The sequence below is a fragment of the Ailuropoda melanoleuca genome, chromosome 3 (assembly GCF_002007445.2).
Source record: "Ailuropoda melanoleuca isolate Jingjing chromosome 3, ASM200744v2, whole genome shotgun sequence".
Classification (NCBI taxonomy): Eukaryota; Metazoa; Chordata; class Mammalia; order Carnivora; family Ursidae; genus Ailuropoda; species Ailuropoda melanoleuca.
Genome location: NC_048220.1, coordinates 67,306,516 through 67,320,920, shown reverse-complemented (window position 1 = coordinate 67,320,920; position 14,405 = coordinate 67,306,516). Strand labels below are relative to the sequence as shown.

The 14,405-nt window shown below is 37.2% G+C and overlaps 1 protein-coding gene across 16 annotated transcripts in view; it reads left to right on the top strand.

Annotated features, from left to right (window-relative positions):
* MCTP1 (multiple C2 and transmembrane domain containing 1) overlaps window positions 1–14,405 on the top strand; it is a 508,366-nt gene that overhangs the window by 354,990 nt on the left and 138,971 nt on the right. The gene's annotated exons all lie outside the window — the stretch shown is intronic.

Below are 14,405 nucleotides of genomic sequence, written 5' to 3'. Positions count from 1 at the left end.
GACGTTTTATTGTTTCTGAGACTTTCAGTTTTTAAAAAGGCACAAGTGAGAATTTGATAGATCCAAATAGTCCTCTAACAATGTTCATCTTGTGGCCTTTTACTTTGGTTATTTAAAAACTGCTGATGAGACCAACTTGCAGAGCTCGAAAATCTGAGAGAATACTTTCCTCTGAGCTTTAGCTGGGATTTTCTGCTCTCACATTAGTTTTGCTTATTCAGGATTTGAGTTTGAAGTTTAAGTGGAGCCCTTCTTTCGAAATCCTTTATTTTATTGTCCTATTTGTTAGAATATTAGTACCTTATGCTTCCTTACAGTTTCCAGGTTAGCAGAATATGACTTTATTATGGGGGCTTATAAGAAGAGCCTTAATTATAGTAACAAATCAACATTTTAGTATTACCATTCAAATGAGCGTATGCACATCTGTTTAGCACTTTGAGCCCTGTCCTCCTCTCGGGCCTTGTATGGGACTTTCATTAATGTCTGAGCACATGGAACAAAGAGTGAGTATGTCCCTTTGTGTTGTAAGTTACCAGAAAGTTAGGCGGCCAGCTTCCCATAGACATGTTGTTGTCTCCTTAAAGAAAGCAATTGCCATCATCATTAAGATTTAGAAAAGAAAATCTGCCTCTTTGAATATTCTTTTATTTGGTGCTTTCACGTAATAAATATGTTGGGGTACTGTTAAGCAAACTTTATTATGATTTTTTGCTATCATAGAAGCACTTTGATGTTAATGAGGAAAAAATGATACTGAGTTTCTGTGTATATTTTACGCCATTACTTCCAGGTTCCGTGGGGCCTTATAACAGACACAGTAATAGTCTCCTGAAAATGCCATGATGCCATCTTTGATTCACTCTTTCCAAAGTCATTCCCCACAACCATTTGCAAAATTTGAAAACAGAGAAATCTCTGTAATTATATTATTTGTTCAGGAACATCATTTCGAATGCTTTAACATTACAATGTGTTGTGTAAGCCTTCATAAACTCCCTCTGGCTTCTCGAGGTCACTTATGTGAAATGAATTCAAGATGGCAGAGACTTTTTTTCCCAATTTTCTTCTGATTAAAAAAAATCAGGCACTGAAAGTCCGAGAAACTTCGGTACATGTACATGATAATACTTGAGTGGTTTCACTGTAAGGGAACCAAAGTTCACCGGGGAGGAAAGATAATAATATCTCTCTTAGTTTGTAGTTAGTTTCCAACAGCCTTGGTTGTACAAACCACAAACTGAACGCACGATGCTTGCAAAAAAGAGGGGGAGGCCACCGTGAAGGTAGGAAATGGATTGCAGACACTGATAGTGAGAAAAGAGGCCTCACAAGCTGCACATGAATGTGCAGTAAGAGTACTTTTGAGAAGAAACGATAATATTAACTGTTTCATTGAATAGAAGCACTGAATCACACTCGATTGAATGTGATTGAAATAACAAATAACAAAACTGACCTGCATTTATCTAGACCTGAGCTGGGCATTCCATGAGAAGGGGCCCCTGCTTTTTTCACCCTGGTACTCCAGCATCACCTGCAGAGTATCTCGCACTTGGTAGGCTCCCAATATAAACGGCTATCTGAATCAATAGACCAGCCAATAAACCAGTCAATCAGTCTGAAAATTTTTCTAAAGTGGAGAAAGTCTTCTTGAATGATGCCAGATAAATAAGGCCTTGCTCTAGTAAAGCTGGTTATTAAATGATAGACATAGCTTAATGCTCTGCAGCAATTTTCCCTCAACCTTCACTTAAACTCTAATGAATTTAATCCTCTAAATAATAAATAATAATTCTCTATATAATAACTAATATATAAAAATATATTATGTTATATAGATGCTATATAGATGCTATATATATGTTATGTAGATAGCTAATATGAAATAATATAATAATCCTCTAAATAATAATATAATAATCCTCTATATAATAACAACTCATACTGCCTGAGCATTTATGTTCCAGGAAGCTGTTTTACAGGCACGAAAGCATGAAAGTGCTCTTCAGGCATAAATGAATTTAATATTCCCAACAACGTAATTATAAGATAGATACTATTATTTTCCCGACATACAGAGTAAAAAACTGAGGCAGAGAAAAGAACCTTGTCCAACGTGCACAACAGGTATTATTTTCTTTCTAAAAGAGCTTTTAAATTATGCACCTTATAATATAAGTATCATAACAATTCAGAAAAAAAAAACTGTTGTAGGATTTTGATTCATCTTACAGATATTAAATGATGTATTTAAAAAGAAAATGTTTCAAAGATCTCATTGCATAACCAGAGCCTTTTTAGGCCAGTTTATTGAAAAGAACTGCTTTCCATTAGGAGGAGAGTATGAGCAGCACCCCATTGTTACAAACATATTGTTCCCATCATTCCCTGTTGATGGATCTCGGGTCTATTATTATAATATTGGTTCCACTTGGCCCACTTTTTCATAAATGCAGCTGCTTCACGGTGCACATGCATTTGTACCGTTATGTGGCTTGGTTTTAGGCCCAGATCGGTAAACTTTATGTTTAAGTGCCTTTTTTTTTCTATTCCATTTTATTTTTCTTTGCTAATTTTCTATCCAAAAATAAATGTAGAATAATGAAATCAAAATGGGAAAACAATAATTTTTTGTCCCAACGTCAATTAAAGTGGAAAGCTTAAGAAACGCAGGGTTAAGGTTGCTCCAGCCTCTTTGGCACTGCCTATGTGTTCTGGGGAAGATGCGGGCCTGGCTGCCGAGATTAGAAGCTGCAATCGGCCTGGGAGGTGAGGGATAAGATATAGGCGAGCATGTTCCTGAGAATGTCCTTGTTATTGTGTGCTGTGAATTAGGTTTTTAAATTTTACTATGAATATTGTATGCCTAAGAGCAAACACAGACGTATGTGGCGCAGAAGGCCCGGCTCGTCTTTCGGAATCATCTATTGTCGACGTGGAAATGTCTCATAAATTGGGTCTAATTTTCATCAGGCTCTTGACCAGACATTTGTGTTCTTGTGGATGTCAGTGGGTGCAACATGGAAAAAAACCCAGAGTGCACACTCTTTCTCTTCAGTACTGTCATTTCTCACTGTAATGAGCACAAAAATAATTGGACAACTGAGCTATCAGTAAAAGGACACACTTCAGTGTGCGTCAAAGAATTATTTTACAGGACAAACTTTAATCTTTAAATGTGATTGTAGATAATTTGTGGTACCATCTGTCCATTTGGAATTGTTTTAGCCTTTTCTGTCGTTATACAGTGAGTGCCGCTGTGTTTAACAGTAACATTTGATATTTTACACATTTAATTTCTGTTCTGCTGTGTGGTCCTTAGGGAATGGAGCGCTAGTGCTACATGAGAGAGACAAAGTATTGATCAGTTAACATTTCAGCTACATTTATGTATGTCGCAAAATTAATGAAAATGCCAGACAAAAATGTCAGAGTGCACAAAAAGGTAGAATTTAAATTTGGTAGTTTAATGAAAAGTTTAAGATGTGCATTATCAAAAATGTCCTCTTGCCTTTAAAGTACAATTCCTAACAGAATAACTACGGGGAGACACATATTTTACTTAGAGGAACAATGAACATGAATTATGAAGGGATGTCAACCCCTCAGAGTACCTTGTGTTCCAGAACGGGCATGTTTGAATGCCTAACTGTTACTCATAAAATACATTTGTTTCTGTTCATATCTGGAAGGCTACTGGCTTCAACCCTCTGTACTGACCAGCCTATGAGGCAGGCTTCCTACGGAGATTCTCCCCCACCTAGGTCTGCCTTGGTATCCCTGTGTTCCTTTTGTGTCCAAACTGAGAATTCCCTCTACAGCAATTCATCCAGGCCACTCTGGTTCATTACTCGTTCCTTTCCGGGTCCTTTTCAAATGCCTGGTTTTCCTTTGCTTCCAGATAATTTGTGCTCCACCTTCATTCAATCCCCATTTTAGTAAAGGATCACACTCGGGACAACAGCTACTCTCAGAAAAGCTGGGCCATTATGCAGGAAAAGAGAAAAACAGAGATGATGTATGCAAAGAATGACACGAGGCAGCTCTGTGTAGCCAAATGATTAAAAAAAAAAAAATAGAGGAGGCATAAGCAAGGGAGGAAGAACTGAACTTGCAGAGGCGTTGGGAATATAATACAACGATCTGAGGACAATAGGCTCACGAGGATACCGTATCGAGTATTCTCTGTGGAGAAAGCCTGCTGCTATTAAACAACATATGGATTTTTCTAAAAGTTATTATAAACAATAAGGACATTTTAAGTGGCCTTCACGTTCAAGGACTAAAAAAGGGGACATTGCTTAAGAAGAAATATCAATGTGAAAACAAAGACATATCTACATCTCCACGTAGTTCAAGTCTCAGCATTCATGTTAGCGAGCAATGTGGGGGGATTGTACTAGACATAGGAAAGGTAACTCTAAGATTCCAACAGAAATTCCTATTCTCAACATTTAAGAGGTATCAGTAGTACCACACCAACAAAATTACACTTCAAGTCTATGGCAGTTTTCAAATGATTTTTATGGAAGCTTTTGTTGCTGTTGTTGCTACAATTATTTTTTTAGTGCTAAGCAGAAAAACTGGAAATGTTCCAGATGTAATTGTTGTTATTTTCTCTGCCACAACAAAAATAGAAGGACCCTCGAAAATCAAAGAAACAAGTACTAAAGCAAAATGATCTGTAGCTCATGGTCCTATCCTTGCGTTCTCTCATTTTCCTAAAATTATGTAAATCAAAATTTCCTTTTGTTCACCCTTCTTCATTTGTGCTTTCCTCTGAAAACACTTATTAAGTTTACTAAACAATACTTCCAGTCTAATTTATACAAATTTTAAAAGTACATTAAACATTTCCTTTACAAATGTGTGAGGAGAGAGGAGAACCTAAATAGAACTTCATTGATTTAGAAGATTTTATACCTCCAAAATGACCTAAAATTCCTTTTACAAAGTCAAAGACTATTGTCACTTAGAAGATTCCAGTACTACAATTTTCTTTTCAGTAAATAGATTGTGTGTCCAATTCATGTGGACATACTGACACTTTAAGTTGATACTCAAACTGTACATTTTTTTTCCCTAAAATTAATTTGAATTCCAAGGAAGAAAAAAATTTTCAAACATTGGCCTATAAAAAATTAGGTTTTCTAAGGGGTGCCTTTCACAAAGCACTGCCTATAAATTCTTGCAATTGCATAAAAGCCCCTCAAAGACCACAATTTAGAAGTGGGTTCAGTTTTAGGATTGATCACTCTCAGCTAAAAATCAGCCGTGAATCTTAGGAAATGTAGCAAGTCAGATATTAATGGAACAAAGCATTTTGACTAGATTTCTCTAATCCATCTTGAGGAGTGATGCTACAGCTCAGTTTATAGATCTATTTAAATGTGTAGTCTTCTTGTTTTGTATTTCTGTTGTTACATCTACAAAGGCAGCAGCTCCTCAAATCTGTGCGTAGTTCTCTTTATATGGTGCCAACACCCTTTTTTTGTTGTCTGTTTTCCTAGATGTCAGCAAAATGGTCTCCCGCTCTTTGGAGGATATAATCACCCTCCAGAGAGTCCACTACTCTCTGAAAAGCTTATTCTTCTGAAATTTTATTGTATATTTACAAGAAGAATTTAATTCTTAAAGCATGTCACAAACACGTTTTCTATTATCTCTACTCTCCCTCCTCTGTCCTGTAGGGTAGGAAGGAGTAAAATGCTGTAATCTGGGACAACTCTTCGATGGATGATTTAGGGAAAATTAAAACTATTTCACTTTTTCCCAGGTACATTGCTATTGCACTATATTATAATTCAAACAGAAACTGCAAATACCACAAACATAACTGTGATACCTCATTGAATTCAGGAATTAGCCTTCTCGTGAATCTTCATGGTTTGTGTAATGAACGCTGGGGCAGCTGGGGACACCAGGGCCTCAGTGTGGTCTCCTTCTGGCTGTATGGCTGCTGTCCCACTTCACTTTAAGCATTACTTCTCAGGTAGTTTCAGCCTCAGGAGACCCTTACAAATATGTTACTTTGTCCAGATTTTATAACAGAGTTGACTTAAGGATCAAAAATTATAAAATAATGAAATCACTACCCGTCCTCAGATTCTTAAACCAATGTTCTTGTCCTCTGAAGAGTTTTCTACCTTCTGGCTTCAATTTAAATTTTTTGTGACGAAAGAGCAAGCCACATTCTATTGTGAAATATTATCATGTTAAGTGTTTTTGCAAAGAAAAACATTTAAATGAATGAAATAATTCTATAATTTATTTTACTAAGATTTTGCAAAGTAAGTAAAAACTCTTCTGAAAGATTGTCAATTATCACAGAAATGCAGTCAGTAAGTTTACTTGGCACATGTTTTCATGCCCCCTTGTATCAGGTCAATATTAAGAAATAGGAGTAGAATGCTTTCTTTTGTTCCGTTTTTCTATTTTGACTAGTCATGAAGATGTCCCTTAGAATTACGAATATATTAGAGTTAATTTACCAAAGGAGAAGCCAACCTGAACCTGAACACTGTTAAGAAAGTTGTTTCTGTTTTTTGTGGCTCCTTCTCTTGCCTTCCTTTTACGACTTTGACCATTACAGTCAGAGTTGGCTATAGACCTGGTAGCCAGTCTTGCCAGAGTAGGTCTGGGAGTTACAACTCCACATTGCGCCTTCTCCTTTGCTGTGACAACAGAGGCCCAAACTCGGCAAGTGGTAACATTAGAGATCAGTAAGAGAGGAAAAATGAAGGAGTAACCATTTCTCAGTTCACAACAGTTATCAGATATTGGCTCAAAGGGACATAATGAAGAGAAAATCAGAGAAAAGCAACAAGCAAGAAAAGCTGTAAATTATATTAAAATGTCAGTAGATATTTGGGTGAAAATGAAAGGCAACCTTGATTTTAAGAATGGAAAAAGAAATGTTGGAGGTAAAACTTGACTTTTATTTTATCTTAAGTCAGTATTCTCAGTGGGTTTTTTTTTTCCATATTCAATGCCCTAAGAAGAAAATTTTCATTAAATGAGAGAAAACAAATGCTAAGGAATAAGATTTTCTCAGGACATGCTGGGTTTTGGAAGGTCACAGATCACTGTAATATCTAAGCTTTTTTAAATTCTCCCATAAGGGGGCGCCTGAGTGGCTCAATCGTTAAGCGTCTGCCTTTGGCTCAGGGCGTGATCCTGGAGTTCTGGGATCGAGCCCCACGTCAGGCTCTCCCGCTGGGAGCCTGCTTCTTCCTCTCCCATTCCCCCTGCTTGTGTTCCCTCTCTCACTGGCTGTCTCTCTCTGTTAAATAAATAAATAAAATATTAAAAAAAAAATTCTCCCCTAAGAACCAATTTTTGCCCCCTTGGGTGCCATATTGCCCCCATTAAGAATGCATGCTTATAAATGAAGTTTAATGTGAGCTTAACTATGTTTATTTTCATGCTTTGGGTAGTGAAGTCTAGTTTGGATTTTCTGTAGTTTGCATACAATAGAAATTATTCCCATAGGTAATCAGTCTGGAGAAAGATAATTTGTGATCTCAATACAAAATTATTGACTACATTAGAGTCCAATTAAAGAAGGATTTTGTTTGGCTTCATAGAGATTAGCGAATTGAATTTTCCCCTTATGAAAATCCATATGAAAGTTTTCTTCTCTATACCAATTCCAAGGGTGCGTTGTTGTGCTTCACTGACATGGAGAAGTGGGGTGAACATTAATTCTGGCCTAAGTAATATAAGCTCCATCATTATGAGGGTTTGATGGGTTTTGTCTATACATTGCCCTGTATTTATGACTAGTAGATAATCTTTATATTCTTAAACGAATATCATTATGTCAGAGATATAAAAGCATACTTCATTAGGCTTGATTACCTATTAGATCTTCATTGGAAGGGAAGGAAAAAGGTAGTGAAATAGAAGTCATTTAAAACAGTGAAGATACATGTTTTACTGGCTGTTCTGCATGTCAAGTTGTCTAATTCCCCCACAGGAATCCAAAAACTTTTACTATTGCAATTTACCAATAATATGTGAATATATGATGTTTTATATTCCACTTAGCTCTACACAAATAATTCTAGGGCATTTTCCATTGTTAGCATTCTTGCCAGGCAGACTTCAGACAATGCTTACGTGTTTGAAAAAAAAAATCTATCATTCAGTTTTGTCATAAAATGTTGGTGAAGTAAATATTATTTCCCTTAGTCAATTACAGAAATCTTTTAGATTTAACTTAAAATAATAGATTGCCGGATGCCTGGGTGGCTCAAGTCAGTTAAGTGTCTGCCTTCGGCCCAGGTCATGATCCCAGGACCCTGGGATCAAGTCCTTCATTGGGCTCCCTGCTCAGCGAGGGCCTCCTTCTCCCTCTCCCTGTGCCCCTTCCCCCTGCTTATTCTCTCGCTCTCTCTCAAATAAATAAATAAATAAAATCTTTTTTTAAAAAAATTTAAAAATAAAATAAAATAAAATAATAGATTGCCAGTGTTAAAAGTAGTCTGTTAATTACCCACAACTTCCTATACTGAAGCTGTATAAAGGAGGTGTTACATTTTGAAGCATGTTAGTAAAGCAGTGGCTGCTACTCAGAGAAAATTAATTTATAAATGTAGACGTTTAGATAGCAGAGTTCGCTTTTCCTGGCTACGTGGCGATATTGAACATTTTTCTGCTTGTGTTTAAATTATTTTAAATAGAGTTTGGCTCTTCCATTGCAAGAGCCTCTTACATGCCTCAACCGGGACGCTGGGATTTATAAAGGAGACCTTTAACCTAGGTTCTGCTAGCTTCTCTGGCAGTGTACTATTTCTTTCATTTTTTTTTAAATTCTCAGAATATGAGACTCCTTCCAAAATTTCTAAGTCCTACATCTCAGTTGATGTGTGCTTTAAACTAAATATTTTTTTCAAATAGGGTCCCGACCTTCAAATAAGATGTAAGAGTCTGTTTTGTAAGACAGTTGCTTAGACTTTAGAACACATTTCCCCACAGTAGCAATGTCGTAAATAATGACAGAGAGCCAGTAACAAACCTGCCAATCCCTTGGGGGAGTACTAGCTGGAGAGTGGACACACTGCACGTAGGAAGGAGATTCGGTGCAATCATGGCTTGGTGCTCAGGATGCCAGCGACACACCTATCCCAATCCTCCCGTCAACGTGGAGCCCCTGCCATGGCAGAGGCAAGGGGCCTACAAAGGTGGAGAGTAAATGGGCTTTGAAGGATGCAGATGAAGTCATAGAACGTTACAGTCGGAAGGGAGCTTGGAGACGAGTTTACGGTAAAGGAAATGAAAGTACTATAATGTAAAGGGACTTACCGAGATACTAACTCTCTTTCTCCCCCAGTTGCTGGGATTGGATGCTTCAAAGACAGTGGCATTGAAAAGATAAGAGGGACAGAGAGAGAAAGAGAGGAAGATAGAAATATCAACCCCTCTGGCCTGACATTTATGTGTCAAATTGTCCTTAATTAAGGAAAGCCAAGTGTCTGACATTGTCCTGTAGAATTCTAAGAGTATAAAACTGGACTCCCAATCCTAGGTATTTCCTGTTAAGCAGTACGTTGATCTGAGAAGACTGGCATTGCCATTGGAAAGAGTAAACTTGTGTTCACTTTGCACAGTATTCTTCCTGAGGTTAATAAGTGTGTCATCTTATGTTTTAATGAACTTTTCTGTTAGTTGAGGTCACATCAACTATAGCTCTCCAACCCACTGTAGGGATGAGTATACAGTAATAAGGAACTCTTAAAGGGTTCACTGTGTGTCTAAGGGAGGCACATTTTAGGCAAGTAATGTCAAGAGGCCTCCAAGTATTATAATTTACTTTGTCCCAAAAGTGAGAATATATTTTCCAGGTTTCAACCATATTTTCACTGAGTTACTTAAACAGTTTAAGCCGTCTATATTGATTCATACTGATTTAACGGTAGCTAAGATGAAGCTGTCCATGGCCTAAATGTTCACTAGACTAAATACATGCCAGGAAAAAAGTGTATGTATTTTGAATTTTTTGGAAAAATTGGTGATCCAACTTCACTGTATTGCTCTCCTCCTAAATGTCCTGCAAAACTCTGTAAATCGAATTTTTTCTAGCTATAATTAAGTAATCTAACAAAATAGTTTATCCTTTTACAAAGTAGTAGTAGAAACACTAAAATAATAATTTGGGCATATGTTGAGATGCTCTTAGATTTTGTAGGGTGTTGCCTCCTTCATTATATAAATTATGTGCTCTAAGCTTGGTGCACCAATTTATTGCTATTAAAGTTATTGGAGTGAAGAAAGCCAAATTAAATCCCCTGTATGAACTGCTTTGAAGTCCTGAAGTACAAGGGCCTGTGGGTCATTTAGAGTCGAAGGAGGAGCACGGTCCCATCATAGGTTTTTGTTTCTGGAAGCGACGTTGTCTTTCTGGATTTGTATCTGTCTTGAAAACTGATACAACTTAAAATTATTCTTCGAAAGTATCTTCTATCGCATCGAAGAAAGAGAAATAAATCACAAGAAAAAAATGTCTCATCAGTGTTTAGCTGAAAACGCGTGACTCTCCGTCCACGAATATTTAATAATCTTTAGACATGTTTAGTAATACCGGGGTTCTCTTTCTCATTGAGTAGAATGTTTAACCTAAGTGTAAGGAACTGGGAAATAAAATAGATTATAAACTGAAAAATGCCATTTGTCAGTATTTTTAATCCATTACTAGAACCAGTGACAGGAAATAAATCCAGGCAGTTCTGCTTGAGATGCGTTTCAGTTGCCGTTACCAGATCTTCCCCGTTTTCATGCACCCTCAATAAAGCTGTGTTGAATGACTGACTCCGATGACTTCAGCGGCAAAACTTGACGTTAAAGCTGTAATATTGTAACAGAAGCCTCCAGCAGTAGTATCAGATGAAGCTGAGAATAAATGTAGTATATCAGGCATCATAAAAGAGGGAACGTGGGATACATTTATGCCCTCCTCTATCTACTAGGAGATTCATACATAAGATTCACACTCATTATTCTCGTCATCTTAATGAGATCAGTGTGGGAACATTTCTCTCCTTTTCCTCTTGACTGTCAGAAATGGGACACTCCATTATTTCTTCTTCTTCTCTCTACTTTAAGGGACTAGTTATATTTTCTTGGAAGGCCAGAAATGTTAACTGGTTACAGTAGGCAGCCCCAGAGTATTGCATGTAAAGGCTTAAGGATTTGAGGTAGAGACCACAGCAGTCTTCTGTCTCGTGCTCTTGCTCTCTTTCTCACTCCTGCATGTGCTTTTATTTTCTTTCAGATTTTTATCATCTGCCCCATTTCCCAAGGAGTTGGCTCAGAAAAGAAAGGAACAGATAATTTCTCTGTGAAGAGGAGAATAGGGTACCTGAGTATTCCCTCTAATTGCTATCTCCCTTCTCATTGGATCTATCACCTTAATTAATTTTGCACCCAGTCTCCTTAAACCAGTTCTGAATGCACTTGGTTCTTATGTCCAAGCCAGACGATATGTCCAGCCTTGAACGGAAAGAGGTAAAATGGGCGAGGGACCAACTTCTAATGCATCTTATCCTCACATAAATTTTCAGATCTGTTAAGAAACAGTCACTATTTATAATTGAAGTTGCTAGGACAGATTTTTATCATGTTTTTAGATCACAGATTCCCTTCATCCTTAAGGACAAGACAGCAGGGACTTATAGAAATATTGTTTAAGCTCTCTGGGCTATTGATTATTAATTTATATTGTAATGACACTGTTTGGGATGCCGCTTTCCTTTAGAGAAGCTCATGTGTGAGAGGATTCCCTTTAACATGATTGAAGAATTTTAAATAGGCATTTTTAATATTTGCTGCCCTCTTAATATAACTTGTTTAATGCACCACTGTTAGCACAGGGATTATGAGTTAATAAAAATGTCATAGTATCAGTGAATAAAACACTGTGTAATTTTCCCCAGGTAATGATTAACAGCATAAGGCTATATTAACAATACTCTTAGTGTACAGTCCCTAAATGTATTTGATCCTCATCTTTTAGAAAGTAATTTTATACTGAAATTCAGTAATAAAATATTTGAAGGATTTTGTTAAGCTAGTGAATGTAAACTTCTCAGGTGCATGAAATCTTTCAAATGATTTGTATCAAACTGCTATGTAAAATATCACTCTGTTTTAAAGTCAGTCTGAAAGTTTTAAACGTTAGTTTAACATTCACCTTATTGAGATTCACAAAGAGCTTATCTCATCGCAGCATTTGTTTAAACAGTTGAAAAATAAAATTAATAAGCCATTGGGTCATTATTACGTAATGTTCCTGCTCCCATAGATAAATGGGTTTCTTTTTCTGTCTTTCTTTTTAAATAATGTCTCTCTGGCTTTGTTCTGTGGCTGCAGCAGGCTGTTAGTATGTATCTTTATACCATCAGAATGAAGGAGATATATCTGTATAAATTATTGATTCACTTGAGCCTACCTCTGTAATTCAGAGCTGAAAACCCTGGCAGCTTATCTACTAGAATGATATAACTCAGAGACTGAAGTTACCTACCACAGCAACAATTGCCAGTTGGGGGGTCAAATGCCCTTTTACCTTTATACCCGAACACCTGCAAATTGAGCTGTACCCCATTCAGAATTTCAAGAACAGGTCCATTGTCGCAGGAAGTAGAGTTTGTTTCTTGGAGAAAATTATGCCAGTTCTAGTTCTGAATGAAAGACAAGGCTTTTATTACTCAAGGGATATTAGGGCTGACTGCTTTTTTGAGAAAACAAATTTGGTGTAACTTTATCTGTAATTTAGTCCTGAATGGGTGCAAATAGACTGCACATTGTATGGTGCAGAAAGAAGAAAATAGGGGTTTGTTAAAGCCATACGAGGGCTATGTAACCATTATATTTCCGAGGGAAGTCTTATCAGAATTGCAGGTTATAGGGGGGAATAATTTGGTTACAGCCTTAGCGTCAAACACCTGTTTGGAATTTTAGTTTAGAATGACACTGGAGAAGAAGTTTTTGTCTAAAACTGTGGGTGATGAAATACACATCTCCTTCAACTTGCTGTACCAGGTGTCTTTCACCCAGAGACTGGCCCTCTCCAGAAATTTCCAGAATTATTATAATCACTCCCCCTGAGATTGAGTGTTAGACCTAGTCTGAGGATGTTGACTTGTTTCACTTTTATGAGAAGATTAGATTCATAGCTTTATAGACTCTTTCCAGTTAAAAAGGAAATTCTATGCAATATTCTTCACGTAAAAGCCTGATTTAAGCTTTGCCAAGGATGAGAGCAAGAGGAATGTTTTGAGTAAGGGACAAGAAGAACCATGCTTCAGCTGGGGAGCCTCCAGGTTACAGAGTGTGGGGCCTAATGGATCATATATTATTTGGAGAAACTCATCCCTCAAGTTGGTCACCCACTACTTAGTCAGCAAGCTCAGTAGTTGTCATAGAAACACTCATTTTTACAGTGTTAGAGTTGATCACTGACATGGAACCGGACTAGGTAATCAAACATCTTAGCCATATGCTTGTTCTGAGCTCCAACCTAGTCAATTAGCACATTTTCTATCAAAAACTTAGTTGTAATAGGTCTTCATTAGCTAGCAGTTGCCATAATTGAATACTTACTCAATTATGTCCGTCCCCCAACCTCATTTTCACTTCCTTACAGAGTCCAAGTAGGAATATATCCAAGAACGTTCACGAGCCCCACTTCAAGCAAAATTCATGACCCTCACCCCAAACAAGCTGTTAGAGGTTGATCCAGTGTTTTATACTTAATTTTTCTTTCTTTGTGTTGGCATATATAACCAGGCCCTTGATCTCTTCCTTTTTCTGTTTATTTCAGGATTTCTAGTATTTCTTTACTGAGTAAGGAGTGGGAAGAAGTCTATGGTAAAAGCCTATTGTTCAGTAATGTCCCTAGAATGTGAACGCCTTTCTAACCTTAAACCCATCCCTTCCTTTACCATTTTTCAGTCTTCCCACCAGATACCCATCTGAGCATGTCATTATCTTGGGATTACTCCCCATTATCTGCATTATGGTCCCTGCTACCCTCTGCCCATGTCTGCCATATTTTACATCAGGGAATCTCATCTGTGCCCGGTATCATCTGATGATCAAATCTGTTATCTAGGGGTCGGACACCTTCCCGTTTATGCATATTTTATTGCTGGTCTTGTGGACAAAATATTCTGATTTTCTTAGACATCCCAGTCCCTATTTGCAAGCTGTATAAAGGTTGTAATTGGGATATCAGAGAGCAGGTAGAGCATTGAAGTGGTCCTCAAATAACACCATGTAGGAAGTTTCTGGCCCCAGCCACTCACATGATGCTCTTCTTGACTGGTAAGATTTGTACCTCTTTCCTCATTATAAAGTCATAAATGTTAAAAAAAAAATCTCGAAGAGAATTAGTCATAAAG